A 17,421-nucleotide genomic window follows, 5' to 3' on the forward strand; every position below is an offset into this window, starting at 1 on the left:
TCTGTCTTATTTTATCACTTACTCTTGTAAATGTCTTTATTAAGGAAAATGCAAACCCTTCTTCATCTTAAAATAAGTGTTTTTCCCGTACCTCTAACATATGTAGGACCGTAAAAAAGATTTAGAGTAAGACTTGAGATCTGTGTCTATTTTCTTTACATATTTAGTGATTTTTTCACTGGTACAATATATTAGAAAAATGTTAAAGTGATTATGGATTTCATGATAAAAATTTAGTCTTTAATTCGTCAGTTTTAAAACGAAAATCGTGTTTTTAAAAGCAAACTTACACTTTAAATTAATATTATTATTATTGATAAAAAAGGATAGTGCACTGTTACCTAATAGATCGATTGTGCCCCTTAGTCAGATTAGAGTGTTTCTCCAAGTTCGATTTCTTTAATGAAAGACAGTATAGAGCCTATCTTTCTTAGTCCTAAATCAATATGTTTCATAAAATATCCTCTTAGGTGTTTCTTCCGCTTGTGCATCAGTGCCGGGCACTCTCTTGCACATGGTATGCAGTTTATCTGTCTTCTCTACAGTAACTGTAGTATGAGTTGGATTGAATTTCTAACTTTGATAGGTGATTATTCAATCTACAGTGACGGGTCAATCCCGCAATATTTCTTAGGTTATTTTTTGATTGCGCTATGCAATCTTTAAAGAGTTTTAGGTTGTAAGTTTTCTTTGTTTTTCCTCTGCGCTGTTCCTAAGAATGGATAGAGTTCCTTTGCTTAGACCACAGAATGTTTTTGGGCCAATTATTTTTAAATTAGTATGTATGGTATTATTTATATTGAGAAAGATTATCCGCTGACCGTACTATATTATCTACAAACTAATAAGCATACAGGTCAAAAATATAAATCTACTTTATATAAGATTCTGTCAATATATCCTTTTACATATGACTTTAAATATATATGTGTTCATATTTATTAAATATTTACCAATTTTTTATAGTCATATTGACTTACTGAAAAAGTGAATGTTATGTTAAAACTTCTGTTACCAGAAATTTTGCATCTGTAACAGCACACTTAACTCCATCTCGACGTACAAATTTTTTCGTTATTTGCTTTCATTGAATGGATATAGTAAATACATGGAACAAAGGAAAGAGTGGTGTAACTAAATGCTACCCCATTTATTTTCACTATGCGAACTGTTATGCCTTAACGTACGCTGGACATCATACAATAAATTCTATAAAAATAGTAAAAATAGAGAAAAAATCATTCCTATTATTGACTCATACATACATTTTTTTTACTCAAAATATCATCAGGAGCAGATGTTTTTTTTACATTTACATTTTTTGTTGTGATTTTTTTTATACACTCATATATGTATTTACGAAAATTTTTACATGAAAGTACAATTTTTTGCTCTGGTCCTTACCGATATTTCTATTTTTATTTACACTTTGAGTGGCTACAGCAGTCGTTGCAATATTAGTCGATTTTTAGTGCCTAAATGCGTAGATACTTATGTGGCAAACAGTGTTTTAGTAGCCACCACAACCACCACCACCGTCGTCGCTAACGTCAGCACATCCTCGAAAGCAGCGCTACCAAAACTATCCCAACCATCCCAACCAACAGAGCTAACACTTTTGCAATTCCGATATGAATTTCACTTAAATTTACGTTATATGATGTTTCCATTTTGTTGGGCATAATGAAAATTTTATATATGCGTATTCGTATTTATATACGCGTATGTGTGAGGATGTATGTAAATAATTATATTAGTTCCCGTACATGCAAATACGTATATAAATGAATTTAATTTTATGAAGAGATTCGCTTTGGTTATTTTTGTCACGGCAGAAGTTTTATATTAAATTTATTTGAATTATATTTTTTATGTCGAGTTTATATTCAAATTTGTATACACAAATACGACAAAACAAAAGATTCGTTATTTTATATCCAAATTCTGTTTATTTTTCAGTATTAGATTTTATGCAGCTTTGTGCTCATTTCATTAAATTATGCAATAAAATGCAACGCCACACACTGGAAAATTATTTTGAAATAAATTCAATAATGCAATTTAATGAATACTTAAAAGTGTTCGCTTTTACCGAGCTTTATTGTACAATTGCAATATTAAATTTATTAAAAATTATTATAAGCTTGTCTTTAGTGGGTATAATTAAAACCAAAAAAAAAAATTTTAATTTGGTTAAGTTTTTGTATGATACGAGTATACCATATAAAAGATTCATAATTTACAATAGGTACAGTCGAATTTCCATAGCTCGAGGTACCATTTTGCAAAGAAAAGTTTCGACTTATAGAGACTTCGAGATAGAAAATCCTTTTTAATTTTTTCTTTAAATTTCAAAGAAAATAGAATTACATTTTAAGGTATTTATTTACTTGAAATTAAATACAAGACAGAAGTAAAGTATTCAGAAATTATGGTTCAGGACTTTAATTTCTTTTTCTTATTTTCAGTAAAAAAAGATTCCAATTTACTCCAAGCCTTAGAGTGATCACCAGTTGAAGTATCATTCGTTTGTAAATAAAAATTCAGAATTTTGAATGAGTCTTCTACTTAATTCTTGGAAGGCTATTTGAACAATTTTAGAATCGGATCCACTAACTCAGAGCTATAATGCTCAATAATATCGTCATCTGTAAGAAACCTTGATATACAAATTTTATTGTCAAGCTCAATATAATAGTTAAGAGTAACATTGGAAGTTATTATATTTACTTTAAACCACGCTACCAGCGACTGGCATTTGCATAAAGAAGGAACATAAGAAGAAAAAAAATTAAACATTTGGTTTGGAAAAAGGGACTTCTCCTAACACCAAAATGGATTCATACTTAAAACAAAAATTTTACTTATAGAATGCACTTTCCCATATTTCTATTGGCACGTAACAATATTTTTATTCGAGTTATAAAGAAATTCCAATTATAGAAGTTCGAGTTAGGGCAGCAGATGGGAATATAATTTGCTCTCTAAAACCCCGTTGTACTTTTTTTAGTTCAAGTTATAGAAAATTTGAGCTATAGAAGTTCGATTTATGGAAGTTTGACTGTATATGCTTTGTAGTTATTCAGTTCTTTCTTCGAAATTAATTCTACTACTGGAAAGGAATAAAGAGATCTATCTAGATAGTTAATAAAATATGTGTCCTACTAACATGGCTTTTAGCTTTAGAAATATATTATTCACTTCAACACACAAAAGCAATTATTTTTATACTTCGGTTGTTTTTATTCCATTATTTTAATAATGCTGAGTTTTTCAAAAATGTCGTTAGAAATTGTAGAAATTTAGTTAATAAATTTAATTTAAATTGATTTTTAACATATGTTTTAACGAAAGAAATTTTTGTTGTTGTCATAAATAAATATTATTGTTTTTATACACTATATGGGAATTAAATAATAATAGGTCTGAAGTTAAAAGTAATGGCAGTAGCACAATTCCATAACTACATTTTATATAGAAAGCGTGTTAAGTACTTGAATCTGATGTTTAAAGATTGTATAGTTAGTACAAGTTAATTTATAATATAGACTTAAATAGTAAAAAAGACTGAAAATTATTCAAAGCTATTTTATAATACTTTATGTATTTATTTAATCATAAAAATGACATGTATATAAAAATTATTAAAATATATTCAACCAATACTATACATAAATATATATAAAAATAAAGCAATAGTTGTGACTTATAAGTTAGGTGTTTATGTTAAGTTAATTTTAAATAGGCAAAAATGTCTAAAATTTAAAACTTTTAGATTTAATATTTATATAAAACAATATGTTTTATTTACTTTTAAAAAATAACTGACTGATCCATATGTACTAGTTTACGAATTTTTCAAAATCATGCAGAGGACCACTTGTTTATAAATATTGGTTGGGGGACAGTAAGTGCGCATTTAAATTACTCGCTGTCTATTAACTGGCTTACATGGGCTAGTTGAAGAGTAATCCAAAGTCATGCAGAGCGAGACACTTAATCTCATTTGTAGAAATTCATGTGTAAAATTGACCACTTACTGTCACAAAAAATAACTAATCTATTTGAAGTCTTTGTGTGTTAAGAATTAGTTTTAAACTGATCTTAAATTAATCCAACTTCCTAGATGGTAATCATTTTTATACTTATTGAAATAATTATACAATATTACATGAAAGCCAATCTATCGATAGTAGGAATGAAAATGACAAGAACAAAATTTTATTTTCTTACATCCTGCCTTAAATCATGTATCCATATTCTCATTACAGCCTATTAATAATTTCATAGATTATATATGGCAAATGGTAATAATTGAAAAAAGACTAGAGTATAAAGAGTAAACAATGGAAGTTTTGACTAAATGTAGTATCACATGCCTAAGATATTAAAACGCTTTGGCTATAACTTATCTCAAATAATAATAAAAATTCCGGAAATCCTCTATATTCTCTCTCGAACTTATAGAATGTATTCTACGTTGTAATGTATTAGAATTTTGTTTAAATTAATTTATAGAATCGAAATTTGTTGGCTTATAAGTTTATTTGGAAGAACACTGTTACATAAAAAGTAACTAACAATAGGTGCAAAATTTCTTGATAATATTAGAGACATTGGGTTTAATTTCTTCCCGTAATATCTTCAATTTAATCCATAGAAAATAATCTTATATTATTGAATACCAAATATCAATAACTGAAAGAAATTATAATAAAACCTACAATAATATGTTTTTTACTTTAATTTCACGCCTCTTTTATTAAAAAAATCAAAAACCTATCATTACACAAAATTACAACTAATAATTTTTCAATAAAGTAATTTATGGTGCATAAAAATTAAATCTCTAAAAAAATAAACATTCTTCAGAGTTCTGTTTTTATTATCTACAATATATGTGAAAAGTGATTCAGATAGACAAGAAGAGGGTAAAAAATCAATAGAGATTGATATCATATAAAAAGTGAAAAATTTTTTATACTTTTCTTAAACAGGGTTCTGTGCTCTTTGAATAAAAAAATGCAACAGTGTGCACAAATAGCTTGAGTTCCTATTACAAAGATAGGCAAAAAACAGGTAAAATACGGTCTTTTGAAGATCGGAACCACTTTCAGTATATTTTTATTTTTTTTCTTTCTGAAACATGTGTCTTCTTTTGTTTTGCAATGATCACTGTAAAAAATTGTTTATAAAAAAATCATACGCTGTGGTACCAAATGTTATAAAAAATCGACTTATTGGTATGTGGTAAGATAGGTTATAACAATAACATGGAAAGGTGAGTGAGCCCGTAGTGTTTGGCGATAGGTTCCTTTTTTTCAGCTCTGCTCTTCCTCGTTCTTCCTTGTATAGTGAAGAATGTGAGGAGTAATGTGAGCGGTTTAAAGAAAGCGAAATATTTTTTTCCTTCGTATTTAAATAAAAATTTTTAAAATGTGAAAGAACAGGTGATGATATACTACAATTATTTTTTACGTTTTTAAAAGGGATATTTTCTGTTTGGCTGAAATGTGTTTTTTTAGATTTTGATTTTTGATACAATATGTCACTAATTGTTTTTGCAATTGATCATAATACTTGATATCAATATATAAAATAATTTGATATCCTCAGGAGTTTCTTTTATACATAACTGAAGTAAGTATCTGATAACAGGATGTAGTTTATGATTACAGTTTTATTATATTTTATGTTTGACATTAGAACGGTGGGAGTTTACATAATTTTGAGGTGTACCAGAAAGGCAACCAAGTCCAAAAACGCCTTACACAGTTTAAAAAAGACAAGGAATTATTAACATCTTATACACGAGTATATATTCTTAATGCACTCAAAATTTTGTCATAGCAAAAATAATTAAAAGAAAAATTTAAGTATTAGGCGTACACCAAGAGATTATCGTTGCAGTAAAAATGTGGCTTACTTTTACCAAAAACCACTTTTGACATTATTTCAATTGTATGTACTCACATTCTGACGCTATTATCGCGTGGTTCTATAAATCTCAATTCATCATATAAAATTTGCAGCTGTAAAATTTATAAATTTATACTTAAATTGAATCTACAATTACCTTACAAAAATACTACAATAATTTATTTTTGCTGTTTAGAATTGTAAAATTCGTTATATTGCATTAATTCGCATTTTGAAAACATTCACATAATACCACATACCCTTTTATATGTAAGAGATCAAATAAAATTGCATTATTAATTCCAGAAAAATGCTAAAAGTCTATATTCTTTAAAATGTCACCTGGCATTTGCACAATTTACACCTTTTTATAGAAAATTACGCACTGTAAAACCATAACGAAGTCACTCCACAAGTAATGTCATTCTACGAAAAGCTGCAGGTGTTGCTGTACCCAACATAAAATTGACTCATTCTATAGCACATCTAAAATCGAATCCTTTCTCTAAGTACTTCAAGTAATTACATTGTGTTATTATTCGTTCCACATATGCAATTCATCAATCAAAATAATTTGCAGAACCACCACGAACCACTGCAGAACAAACGAAATGCAAAAAATTTTAACCAACTTTTCTTCCAATTGTATTCATTGTTTACATATGTACTTGTAACTATATATGTAACTATTATATATATTGTATTTGTTTTTCCCTTAGTAACCAAATATCCTTTTCTTTTTTCTTTTTTGAAAATCAGGAGTAATTTTTTCAGCTGTATTCAGTAGAGAGTCTTTCACTTTTGACTGTCATTCAAATCATTAACGACGCCTTTGAATTGATATATTTCAGTAAGGTGCCTTCTTTAACAACTTCATAGATACAAATGAAAAATCAACTTTTTAATGTATTTTTTTGCAAAATTATTCAAAAAAATGTGTTCAATATTTTTGCTAGAGATAGAGTTTCAATTCTTTACCCTTTCATTTCTGTTTTCAGATGCTTTTATATTAGAGCAAAGATAGATAGTTTCATGAATGCCAAATTAGGGGATGACAGATGATTTTCAATTCGAATCTTAAAATCTCTTGTCAAATCAATAATATTTCTTTTATACTATATAATAATGTATAGTATATCATATATAATAATATACAATATTTTCCTCAAATTTGAATTTTTAATGAAATTGTAATAAAAAAATAAGAATTAAGAAAACTAAAAAAGTGATTAAACATTTTTACAAACATTTTGTTTAGAACATAAATGGCCACTCAAGATTGGCAGCAGGTTTAAACTAAACACCAAATATTCTGTGAACACAAAGGCCAAAGTGGATTCAAATCTAGAGTTGGACAAATTGGTGTTGATTAAAGAAGCGTTCTCTCCACCAATAAATTGATTTTTTGTACAAGTGAGTGAAGTTTTTCTTGTTAAGCATTTCGATAATGTGACACGCCTACTTCCTTAATTGTATTTATACCTATTTACTAAAAATATAATGATATTCTAAGACATGTGGCCAAGCGGGCTTCAGGGACTAAAGTTCTTTGTCACTATAATGGGATCTGACGACTATATATATATGTACATATATTATAAATTTATTAAGATGAAAATTTCTTAACTACTATAGTAATCTAAAATGCCACCTACAAAAACCCTCATTTAAACTATAAATACGTATGTAATAAACTGGCAATTATTTATTTAATAATTTATTTAATTAATTTTTCGTCATATAAGTTTGAACAACAGAATTTTGTAGGTAAACAGGACTTGCCCCAATATGCAAACTATGTTGTTCTGGGGTTTTATTTACTTCCATAGAAATTTCATTTCCATTTCGTTGCCAAATTTACAGAATTTCTAAATGTTTATTACGTTGTTCATTAATTCATCGTGGCACTGGTCATATCGTTTTTAAAGGTGTCTCTACTTTTTTAATGTAACAAAACAAAATAAATTCATACACAAAAAATCATTTACAACACGATGTCTTTGGATAGAACTGTTAAAATAATTAGTACTATAAACATAAATTGTGTGGCCTCTACGCTTTACTCTGGTACACTTTACAATATATTTAACTCTACACATATAACTTATATTTTCGATCATTTTCGATCTCCTGATGTAATGATTTGAAGAATTGGCATTAATTCTAATGATTCATTAATGAATTAATGAAATTCACTAATTATTCATTTATAGCAGTATAATAACTTAATTTTATGATATGATATAAATTAACAAATGTTATTTTTAATGTTATAAATAAATTGAAACATATCTAAGCTAACAAAAAAAAACCTCAGATTACAGTGATCTAAGTGATACAGTGGTTCACCATTTTTTGTTATAATCGTACTATTTTTTAATAATTTAGATTTGAATGAAAATTATTATAATTAATTAATTAATATAATTATTAATTTTAAATAGAAATAAAACAATTTTTGAAAATATATTTATATATACATTGTATATATATTTGTGAGTAGAATCAAACATATTGAAATGGAGTTAATATATTTTTTAAACATATTTCGTAAATATAAAATTGTTAAAACTATATTATGCTCGTAATGCTATGAAGTATAGGTGAACCACTCAAATAAACTCTAAAACTCATATCTTCTATACAAAAAAAAGTATTAGATTAATACTTCATTATATTATTTTTAATGAAAGTGTTGACAACACGCGTCCTCCACATTTTTATCACACATTTCTTTCATTTCAGAATACAAAATACGTATTTAGTCTGTTAAAAACCTAATTTAAGAAGCCTAAAAATAATAGAAAACATCTATATGTAAAAAAGTACAACAGAAAGAACAAAGGGATGTGTGGGTACACTGAAGACTGGACATATTTGTATTGTTTCAAGATGAGAACGTGTTGAACATAAAACACACACGCCAAGCAACAGCTCAGTGGAAGGGGGATTAAGAATATTTAACGTGTGTGCTACCGCACGATCCCATAGGCTTCATATATTTTTATTCTCCATTTTTGAATGTGTTGCCGACATTGAACTTGAAATAAGAACTACAGTACAAAGTGTTAAAAAGGGTGCCACTCTAGATTATTTTTTCAAACTCAATATTTTTTTTCCTCCATTTAATTTATTTGATAAATGACGTTTCGTTGAAGTATGAATAGAAGATTATAAATGGAAAACAGCCTTGCGTCATGTTACCCATTAAACAAAGTAGCCAGAAAGGGTTCAGCTTAGGCAATAAGAACATAAACAAAAGTTTATGTATAATTTAAAAAATGTTTTTTTTTTGTGTTTGACAAAAGAACTAAACAAATATCTATTTATTAAAAATTCGTTTCTCACCCTTTCCCAAAATAATAAACGAGCACAATATGTAAGTGTTTATGCTGCAACATTAACACTTTATCTGTCAATCCAATGAATGAATGTCAGTCCTTTCCCTATCTGAGCACATAACGCCACCTTTTTATAATTTTTCTGTTTTTTCTTTTGTTCTACACTTTACAGTTTAAAAAACTCCCTTATGTTTGTATAACCCTTACTTGTTGCATCAACAAAAATACAAAAAATGGTGTAATATATTATATATATTTTTTATTTTTAAAGTAGCATTACCCTCATCATATCAATTACTACATCAAATTAACCACCAATAAAAAGGCGCTTAATAAAAAAAGAGGACTTCCGTTTTTTGTGTCGGTAGTTTCCTCTTTTCATGGCATGGTCTATGTTATATATTTTTTTATGATTTAATGATTATGTTGTAATCTTATATGTGCGTACACCCTTAATTTGATTTTAAGCGCCACTTAAACAAATTTTTATTAAGTGGCACACGAGGGTTAAAAAAATGGTTGCATTTTTTCGTTAGAGAGAGAGGGGGATTTTTTATATGCGCTTAGCGTAAAAAATGCGCTTATAAAAAGTAGCTGAGGATCATGTTAATAACAGTGTGGAAAATAATTGCGCAATTAACCCCACTTGATCTCGCTCGCTCTTTTTAAGAGATCTTTTTTTATCAGAAACCAATAATAGGCGTATTGACTGATAAGTTGAAATAGAAATTATTATATGGGAATTTGAAATTGTTTCAATATTTTTGTTCAGAAAAGACATGATAATTAGGATTATTAGGATTTTAAGAATAAATAATTTATATTGTTTGATAAATATTTATGAAAATAAATAATTTGTAATATTTGAATATAAATAAGAAATGGTTTTTGAGATCTACTGAATTTTGTCTGAAAATTTTTGATTTTGATGAGTTCAAAACATCTGCTTCATTAGTTTATCATTTAGTTTACGAGGTTATTAGTGATTTAGATACCCCTTTTTATGTTTATAAAGATTTAATTTGACAAATTTGTGTACTGTGGCTTGTATTGCAAGACTCATAAAAAAGAGGTATCTATTGAATAAATAATTATATTATTAATTTTATAAAAATTAATTTTTTATTTTAAAAATACTATAGTATTGGGATATGTTAAGGTATGTTCCAAATATATATCTAGCATTTCATTCTTTTATGTAAATTGTATTAAAGTCAATATTTTTATTCCTTATAAAAAACTATAAAATAATAAATGGAAGAATAACATCATTGATATTAAAAAAAAAACCAAAAAATATACAAAAACTTCAAAATAACAAGAATAAATTTGTAATTAATAAAAATTTTTTTAAAAAAATAATTTTGAACCAATATAATATCCATTTCAAGTATAAAAATATATTAGGTACTAAAATCAAAAATTTATGAATTGGATAAACCGTACATCATATATATGGAGTTTTTTTGATATTGTATTTTTTTTTCGAGACCATCAATCTATATTTATTTATATTGAAAATGAACTTCCAGCACCAAAAAAAATGCTTTCATTTTCTATATTAGGAACTCATCTCATGTCTTCACGCCATTTAGTCATGAAATGCTTTTTAACTATATGATATTTGTATTATATCCATTATTATACTATTATAATATATTGTATTAGTCCAAATATTAGATTAAATGAGTAGGAAGTTCTACACGGAAAAATTGTTGAACGCCCTTTTTATGTTAAAAAAAGATAATAGAAAAGGTTTCTCAACCGATATCTTTGCTTACTTGTGGTTAATTTCTAGCCTAATTTCTTGAGTTTTATTCTATTTAAGCTATGTGTTATGGAGCATATGACGTCAGCATAGTCCAAATTATGCAATTTTCTGTAAAAGGATTTCATTAATAAATTTTTAAATTTAACCAAAAAAAAATGTTTCTCAATTTACGGAAACATATGTTATTATATATAAGTCTTTATTTAAGTTTTTTCAGTAATTATTTTTGTTTATTTATTTCTGAATAAATATAAATATAATGTAATTTGCAAGTGAAAAATGTGAGTGTAAACGTTAAAATTAACTAATGTTTAATTAAGTACCTCAGTTATTCCTAAAAACTCTCATAATTCTCATATCTTCTCATATCTATGATTGTACAATTCAAACTTATTTGAGGGCATTCTAAACGTGGGAAAAGGACTAATATTTCATTAACTATCTATAAAACATCCTCACTTATTCATTAACACTCTTATCATATCCTCTCATATCCATGATCGTAAAATATAAACTTATTTGAAGGCATTCTAAATGTGGGGAAAAAACTAATATTTAATTAAGTACCTAAAAAACATTCACACTTATTCCTAAAAACTGTTATAATTTCTTCTCATGTCTATGATCGTACAATTCAAACTTATTTGAAGGCATTCTAAATATGGGGAATAGTTCAAACCGCTATACAGTTCTCTACTCTAGTCCACTATAGAAAAAAATTACTATATTAGTGTCAGGAATGAACCTTAAGCGAAAAAAGTATATCATTAGAAGTTTCTCACAAACAAAATATTTAATTAACAATTCTATTATATTACCAAATGTTTCAGAGAAATAAATTTCTTCAAATCAATTTCCATCACTTTTATCTCTTAATCAAATAAAATGCATAGTAATGAATTCACAAAATGAAGTCGTCATTTATCCGTGCAAATTAGTTTTCACAATTTATAAAAATTAGACGCACGTTGCATAAAACATTAACACCAACAGCAAAACATTCCATCCAAAAAAGAAGAACCGAACCAAAATTAAAAATAGAAGTAAAAACAAATGTGAATGAAATCAGTCAAAAAAAAAAAACAAAAAAAAATATCTTTATAACTATCCAATATCCTGTGAGCGTATTTATTATTGTTTCTACATCTACTCGTTTTTATTTATGCTTTTGCGAACTCACAGTTCATCCGGTTCGTCCTAATAAGCAACGTATTTGAGTGCCAGATTTGTGCACCGGGTGTGTGGAAAATTATTCAGCTGACGTGCTGTCACTGACAACAAAAATACCAACAAAAACAAAAACAAAACTCCTACCATCATCCTTGCCATGTCCTTAGCTCATACTCTTTGGCATGCATCCTGCACCATTAACACCAACACAACGTCAATTACCACAAAGGCAAAACATATTAGTACAAAAACAATTTCATTAAACTGCAACTGCAGATTCTGCTGCTCAGCAATCTGTGCTCATTCAACATTCAGTGTGTCCTTTGTGAAGTGAAAGTGCATACTTTTGCCTATTGCCCACATGCGTTATCCTTAGCGCGTACTTTTACTTTTTAGCCTTGATTGAGGACTATTGGTCCATTCCATAATTGACATGACATTGTTCGTCCTGCCGCTGATAAGCGTGACATTTTCATTTTGTTGGCGATTTTGATAGTTCGTCAAACGATAGCAATTTCCTTCTTTTATTCACAATTTTATGATTGTGATCACAAATACTTTGCTGAAACCCAACCTGCCTTCTGTCATTCCTTTTTTCTTATTCTTTTTGCCTTATTTAATGACCGTTGCAGAAAGACTTAAGTTCGATTCCAATCATGCGCTGACAGGATTAGATTTTGCTTTTTAAAAGTAGTTGGAGCATGCCAACCACAATAGAACTTCTTGAAAAGTGCCAAATTGAGCATAAATTTCGATTATGTCATCAGTTTGATCAGTGTCCTTTTTTTAAATTTAATCCCGACAAGCGTAAAACATGTCTAAAATTCAAACTTCTTAAATGTTTGACATTAAAGAATGTTTTATTATATACGATCAGACAATGCAGTCGCTGTGCTGTTTTTTATGCACTGAATTGGCGTGAAATTATATCTTAAGTCGGATACTAGAATTTTGATCCTCTTTATGGATATTAGAAATACAAAGATAAAGACGTAAAATTACAGAGCATATAAATACAAGGACATGCATGTAATTTGAATATCTAAGCTAATACTAAATAGGGATATTTAAGATATCTCCAATTAGAACCAAATACAACTGTTAACAGTTGTACCAGCACATATCCTTTTAACCTAATTTAATCTGGGGCAATTCTTTAATAGACTAACGACCTGCCAAATTATTGTGACTCCACCTAGAAAGTTACTACAAAGACATTTTCAATAATATACACTTAAATAATTTTCTATTTTACACTTTCTAACCATAGACACATTCTATCAAATTATAGTTAATCCATCTAGAAGGTTACTAGAAATAATTATATAATTATAATTTAATAAAAAGGTTTTTTCGAACAATAGTGAACTACAACAACAAAAATTTATTTTATATTATTTCAATTAATTCAATTTTTGGCTAACCATACAAGTGTTTCGAGTATTGCCAAAAACCCATCATCAGTGCTCTTGCAAATAATTCTTGTATTTAATTATTCGTAAACAATTTTTTAGACTGCAAGTACCAGAAATTGAACTCGGCTCCTGCCAAATTTGAAGCTCTAAGTCAGCGCACCTTAACCAACTGACCCAAAGCCGTACTTGACTTTTATGTTCGCACATTTTTCTGGAGTTTTGTTATTTTGCTCTGAAAGTTATATTAACAAATTTACTTGCTGTGTTTATATTAGAACGAAATCACAAACCAGCTGTAGAATAATTGAATTAATTAATTATATTATAATTTAATTATATATTATTTGCATAATTTTTATTTTACTTTTCACAATGTAACAATGTTAGCTAAGCGTGCAGAGTATTAAAAGCAATATTTATGTCTCCACCAGTCTATTGAAAAAACCAGTCTATAACTTACATATATTTTTATACAGATCCATATTTAAGAATTAGGTCCCATAAAAAAAAAATTTGCAAAATGCTATAGTAATTGTAAAAATAATCATATACAATGATTTAATTATTTCATATAGCTATGTTTCATATGTTAGTTTTAATTAAAGTCATATGAAGTATTAGGTTAATGTACACCCGTTATACACACAACACACACTACTTTATACCCTATATAATATACCTAAGCACTTACACAATTCATTATAGATTATACCAGAGATGCATGAAACATATTAAAATAATCATGCACTTTATTATTCTTAAACTTTATGGTCTCTACTAAAAACAAAATTATCATAGTGGCCCTTGGTCAAAAAAGTTTGCGGATCTCTTTACAAAAACTACAGTTTGCATCCGTAAGTACACCCACTTCTGTAAGATGGTATTTTGGTTCACAGTGCCCCCTGTTAGGATTCCTGATGATTCATGATGATTCTAAGTTTTTCTTTTGATAGGTTTATACAATACTGGTATCTCTTATTGTTATAGATACCAACAAGTGATTTGGATGGTGTTTATCCCGGGATATTATCCCAGTAATCCCTTTTATTCTGGTTCCAATTGTATTAAAATAAGCAGTTCGAAATCGGAAGCTAAAAGTTTATAGTAACTTTTAAATTATTTTTTATCATTTTCATGTTTTCATTATTAAACAGCTGCTGAGAGTAAATAATATAGGATTTCCCGGTCAATTTGTCACTTGAGGTAAACCCAATTCAAAAATATCATTTAACATTTATTAACTGGTGGTTTGCATACTGCAAGTCCCACTATTGAAAAAACTGCATTTAAATTTATTCTCAATGCAAACTCCTTCAATTTAAAACAGCTGTTCGCATTTAATTAATTTTAAATTATGCATAATCATTGAGCAATTGAAATTTTGAAGATACAGAAAACCAATGGCAAACCAAAATCCAGCAAATAGAAAAATTCTACCACAAGATAATCATGTATACGATCAAAAGATTTATTCGAAATGAATAAAAATCATAATCCCAAAGGAGACCAACTACAAAAGAACACAAATAAAGAACAACAAGAAGCAAGGAACAGGGATCTATTGAAGAAATGAAGTAGAAACTACGCGTGCTCTACACGCGCTTCCACTAAATGTTTACATTATTGGAATGTAACTACGCAATGTTAAGGATCACTTGAATTTTGGGAAGAATTTCTTCAATTCTTAAAGAAATATACAAAAAAAGAGCCACACAGAAATATATACACATTTACACACCTAGAAACAAAGAGTAGAAGGGAAATGCTAAGCCGATATTTATCCCCTCAAAAATTTCAACAATGTAGGGAAAGTAATGTTAAAGGTCCTGTACGATAATATGAAGACTTTTTCCTTACTTCGTGACCCTTCAGCATAAGATTACGAACTTTGGCGCGACATTCAAATTTGTGCATTTGTGTGCTTCTTGAGACTCGTGCTGGGGTGAAAAAAGTTCACACTGAAGTCATTTAAGATCAATGCTCACAAATAATTAATAGGAATATGTATGTCCTTTGGGAAAATTTTTTAAATTGTATAGTCGGAGAATTTAAGTAATGTTGTTTCTTTTTTCCTTTTTTTGGATTTGGAGCCGTTTACAGCAGGATCCTTCCACCATATGCTCTTGTGTTTACGTTAGGTTAAATGACCTAAAAATAAAGTTCAAGCTGGAACCATTTTTTATACTCACAAATTTGTGAAAATCTGTGTTAAATAGCGCGCGCATTTAATGAGCAAGCAAGCGAAGGACTTGGGAAGTCCTTCAGTATTGTCTCTCTTCCTTACAAGTTGAAGTAATATTTCAAAAAATGTCACACACGTCTGTGCATGCGTGTAACTTTTATGGTTGTTATTATATTTTAGTATCTTTTTTTTGGATAATAATTTATGCTTGCATTGAAATTTTTCAAGTTACTCTTAAATAATGCTCCGATTTGTCGAGTTTGTTATGTTTCTGGGAAGCAATATAAAATATCACACAGCTGCTAAAGAGTAACAGTTTAAGGAAAATATAATATTTAAATGTTTACGTATTAGCATCATATATATATATATACATAAAAGTTTGTCTTGAAATTTGTCATTTGGGGTACGAGGAATAACAGTTGATTATACCATAAAAATCGCTTACAGGTACACAACTATTTTTCGGCAACAATTTAATCATTGTTATTTAATGAAGGTGAATGTATGTAAAATATGTATTTAAAATATATTAGAAAATACGTCATAGTTGGTCTATTCCATTTTGTCTCAACAGAATGGAGCTTGTAATGCTCAAAGATTATCCAACGACGCTAAGATAGAATAATATTAATAAGATAGAATAAGATGTAATTATCTGAAGTACCACAGTTTTGTCCTTAAAGATGAGACTTTAGCAGGAAGAGTCCAGCACTTTCACTATGTTGTTAAGATAATAATCTTAATACGATCTGTCTTCCTATAATATAGCAAAACTCTGTCTCTGTCTACAATACAATACACTTTTTTGACATATTTTTCTTGTCTACATAGTTTTAGAAAAATCCCGGGCCAGAATGAATTTTCTTTGGTCATAGTCTTACGTATGGTATAAAAGTGTTTCATTGTAAGCGTTTATTCCAACTTAATAAAAATAATAATAAAAATTTGTGGTGAAATCTATTACTTACTTACTTACTTACTTACTTATGGAACAATTTTGTTCCATATTCCCTTATGTATGTTGAGATGTTGGAATCTGATACTACTAACCACCATGTTTCTAACCGCTGCGAAATCAATCAGCCTTCTTCCATTATCAGAAGTTTTTGTGTGAAGGTTGAACTTTCCGACAGTAACGCCAAAGATACAAAGAACGTATCTTTGTGTTGAAATCTCCTACAACGATTTTGATGTGATGATGGGGACAGCGTTCATATGCTTGTTCAAACTGTTCATAGAAAATTTCCTTGGTGTCGTCATCTTTATCTTCTGTCGGAGGATGCGCACAAATTAGAGTGATGAAGAAAAATTTGGCCTTGATACGGATTTTTGCGAGTCTTTCATTTATTGGTGAAAATGTTGAGAGCAAATTTCTCAACTTTCGAATTACCGCAAATTCGACTCCAAATTCGTGTTTTGTTGCATGGCAGCTATAGTAGATGTCACAATGTTCTCGCTTAAAGCGTCCTTTTGTCGTCCATCGCATTTACTGGAGTGCGGTAATGTTAGCCTTATATTTATTGAGAACATTAACCAGCTGTAAAGACTTCGAACATTCCAGGTGCATATTTTTAAATCGTGTTCTTTAAAACGTTTGCGATTGTCGTCATTAGTAGATCA

The sequence above is a fragment of the Teleopsis dalmanni genome, chromosome 2 (genome assembly GCF_002237135.1).
Source record: "Teleopsis dalmanni isolate 2A chromosome 2, ASM223713v2, whole genome shotgun sequence".
NCBI lineage: Eukaryota > Metazoa > Arthropoda > Insecta > Diptera > Diopsidae > Teleopsis > Teleopsis dalmanni.